Source organism: Lipotes vexillifer, unplaced genomic scaffold (genome assembly GCF_000442215.2).
Source record: "Lipotes vexillifer unplaced genomic scaffold, Lipotes_vexillifer_v1.1 scaffold76, whole genome shotgun sequence".
Lineage (NCBI taxonomy): Eukaryota > Metazoa > Chordata > Mammalia > Artiodactyla > Lipotidae > Lipotes > Lipotes vexillifer.
In genome coordinates this window covers 1,314,223-1,318,249 of record NW_006773751.1, presented here as the reverse complement: position 1 = coordinate 1,318,249, position 4,027 = coordinate 1,314,223, and positions in this window count along the sequence as shown.

Here is a 4,027-nt window from a genome sequence, read left to right as displayed (position 1 = left end):
GGCTGACCCGCTCGCTTGAGGTCCTTGATCAGGTTTCTTGAACTCTGCAGTAGGCCTGTAGGGTTCGAGTTATGGTCTAGTCCAAGGTGGCTGGTGTCCGTCATCATCTTTGGCACTTCTAGTTCAGTGCTTTCATCTGCTGCTAACTTGTACTGCAGGTTATTTGATCCCTCTTCCTCTCCTCAGCTTTACTCTACCGTTTCTCTGGCTAGAACAATCGCTTGCCGAAAGAAACATCTGCTTGCCACCCCTGAAACCTGGATGGTGACTTTTCAGGGAGGCTGCATAATGGTCCAGTCAGACCTGGGTTCCCATTCTGACTCTACCACTTACTGGTTGTAACCTTGGGCAAATTCCTGAATTGCTCCATGCCTTAGTTTTCAGGTATAAAATGGGCCTCAACAGTATTTCCCTTGGGACTTCCCTGGTGGCGCAGTGGTTAAGAATCCGCCTGCCAATGCAGGGGACATGGGTTTGAGCCCTGGTCTGGGAAGATCCCACATGCCCGCAGAGTGACTAAGCCCGTGTGCCACAACTACTGAGCCTGCGCTCTAGAGCCCGCGAGCCACGACTGAGCCCATGTGCCACAACTACTGAAGCCCTGCGCGCCTACAGCCCGTGTTCTGCAACAAGAGAAGCCACTGCAATGAGAAGCCCCTGCACTGCAATGAAGAGAAGCCCCTGCTCGCCGCAACTAGAGAAAGCCCGCGCACAGCAAAGAAGACCCAAGGCAGCCAAAAGTAAATAAGTAAACTTATAAAATCAAAACCCAAAAAAAGAGTGTTTCCCTCATGGGGTTGTGAGAATAAACAAAACAGTGTTTTACTTCGTCAACATGTCCCTAAGGCCTTGGTCAAAGACCTGCTGGCACATCAGATTCTCATCAAATATTGGCCAGAAGTATTAGCTTTATTAGCTACTAATGAGATATAAAGATTGAGAAATTTGCTCCTGGAAGAGTTGACGAGCGCTTCCCAAAGGCTGGCCAGTCCCGTGAGCTTTTGTGAATGGAGACAAGTATTTAACGGTGTCCCTAAGGGAGGACGGAGAACGGGAGGGAGGAAGCGGCAGTGCAGAGGTCAGGGAGGCTGGCCTTGTGAGTACATGTCCAAGTCCAAGGCGGCTTCTGGAGCCCATCCCTCCCTCCCTGAGAGGTAGTGGCAGGGACGTTTGTGCTCAGGCTCTGCCTGCACCAAACAGGAGCCACCGCTGCGTTCTGGCTGTCGGCATCCTGGAGTGGGGGCCCTGTTCCCAGACAACTGACACCCCGATGTTCCAAGGATGGGGGTGCACTGACTTGAAACGTGTCCTCTTAGACAGTGAAAACATTGTGATGGCACGGATGGGTCTTCCCGTCCTGTGAGTTCCGTTTTTGCCTCGGGCCTCGGCCTCGTCTTTTAGCACTTCCAACCAGAGTTCTGTGTAAGACTTGCAGCCAGTGGGACCTTGGCAACAACAGCACTCTTGCTGACCCGTGGGGATGCACTTCTCCCCTTGTCCACGCCACGTGGTCCACGTTGCCCCCTGGGGTACAGGGAGGTGATCGGCTTTTATCAGGAGATACATGGAACCATTTCCTCCTCCTGAAATATTCACCGCTAACTCTCAAAATAAGCACTCACTCCTCTGTCGAGGCTGGTTGGTATGTTGATCGGCCTCTGCCCCTTCTGGCTATTTGGGGGACGTCAGGCTGAGGACTCGGGAAGCCCTGCTGGGCCAGTTTCTATGTGAGGCAGCGGGGGCACAGTATGTGGTCCAGTGGATGGACCTTGAGGAACTACTTGTTTCCCAATTTCCCCATGTGCAGATTTGAGATAATATTAGATGAAGAAACCTCTCTGGTTCACACAGCCATTTCCAGTGCTATATGTGTTAACAGCAAGTACTTACAACAGTGCCTGGCACACAGAAGGTGCTCAGTCTGAGCAAGGATGATGATGGCAAGAGGAATGAGGAAGATCCCTGCCCTTAAGGAGCACACGTAGCCTGGTCGCCTTGTCCCGCAGAGCTACCAGCTGGGATGGGCACTATCCTTGTTGGTTAACACTTCAGCAAAAGGGAAATACGGGACTTAGTTCCTTTGTGTTCTAGTCTCTCTGCTCCCCCAGGTGCCTCATTCCAACTGAAACTGTGTCGTATGATATTGTAAAGGAATAGTATGGCTGCTTGGGGGTTTAAGAATTCATATAATGTGCTCAGCCAGAGAAAACAGTTTAGAATTCACATCTTCCACCAGGCACAAACTTTTCCCACCCCAGACATATGCACGTATCCATGTTTACTAGTGGGGATGGAAGGAGGGGAGGGAGCTCTGTTTCGGTATGAAAAGAACTAAAAATAAAAACCAACCAAATCAAAAACCAGGACAAAGTTCATGGTCTCTCCATTTCTCTTTAATACTGAACAGTAGTCTTTATACAGTTGTAACATGATTTCAAGAGAAGTAAGAAACATAACTGATAAACTTCAGGGTGTAAAAATATCACTTTTAAGGATGGCTTTTTAAACACAAGTTTTTAGTTTTTTTTTTTAAGTTTTCAAGTTTATAGTGTCATCAACTTTTAATGTCAGGATTACAATGAAGGCCATGAAGCTGTTTCATTTTACAGGGGTGGTTTACTGCAGCCTAAATTCCACGATGCAGAAGCAGGGGTTCTCACACTTGACAGTGCATCAAATCCCCTGGAGGGCTTGTTAAACAGCCCACTCACCCCACCCCAGTCTGTGAGTCTGGGGCGGGGCTCGCGAATCTGCATTTCTAGCAAGTTACCAGGGGATGCCGCCGCCGCTGACGGTCCCACACCACACTTGGAGACCCACTGCATACTGGAAGCAAGATCTACCCACAGCGGGGCTGTAAACTGCTGGCACCAGGGCTCTGGCACTGTTCTCGTGTTGGGTGTGGGGGAGAAAGCACCATCTGGAAATCACCACGGCGTTTGCATTTCTAATCCTTGATCTCACTTCTTTTGTTTGTACCTTCTAGTTAATTAAAAATAAAACTCCGTAAGGTTATTTATCCTTGAAAGGAAAAAACAATGGTTTAGTCCTGCTGAGCACTGCCACGTATTACACCCTCTGTTTTTAATTACATTAATTTTTTATTACAAATGAGCCAGTGAAAGCTTACTTCCACTTACAAAAACCAAATCCATCATCATTTACAGCTTGCTTTCTTTGGCCCTTTCTGGGTTTCCAGGCCACCCCCCAACCCTGAGCGCTCTCCCAGCCTGGGTCAGCCAGGACGTCATAGCATGGCATTTAAAGCAGTTCCAGTAACTTATTAGTGGGACACCTGCCTGGCCTCTCCTCACCTCGCACAGACAACAGGGCACAGACTCACTATCTACCTGAAGATTAGGACGGCTGTCTCTCCCGGAACCGACTAACTGTGGCGTAACAATTCCCATTCAGTAGCAGGGTCTCAGCCAGAACCTACTTTCTGCAGAGCAGGAAAGAACCGCCCTGAACTCGGTCCCACCCCGGGGCTGACGGAAAGCCGGGCTGGAGTGGAGTGCTGGGCTGCCGCCAGGGAACAGGCTCAAGAGCTCGGGTCAGCGGACAGCAAAGCCAGGTGGTCTTATTTCTAATAGCCCTGGATAATCAAGTGGCTTCCGGGTTTGATAACTCATAACCTTTAAAAAAAAAAAAAGGTAAAATATAATTTCTCACAGTGTCTGGCTGCAGCTGGCAAACCAGGACCATGAAATGTTCATGTGAAACCCCAGCAGTAGGGCAGGAGATTGGACAATCACAGTCTAAGCACAGCTCCCATCTGCACGGCCTCGGGGAAGGGCATTTCTGGACAAAGGTCACATCAGAAGGAAGACGGCGCCAACACATTAGCTTATGTCAGAGGGAAACCAAGTTCTTTTTCTTTTTTCCTCACCTCCCCAAGCTTCTGTCCTAGTAAATAGACTATAATATCATATAACAAAGAACTTTCAGCGCATGGAGATCGCAGCAACGTGACCAGAGCGCCAGTGGTTGTCCAGAAGCAAAAGACATCAAGTGGCTGGGCTGAGGA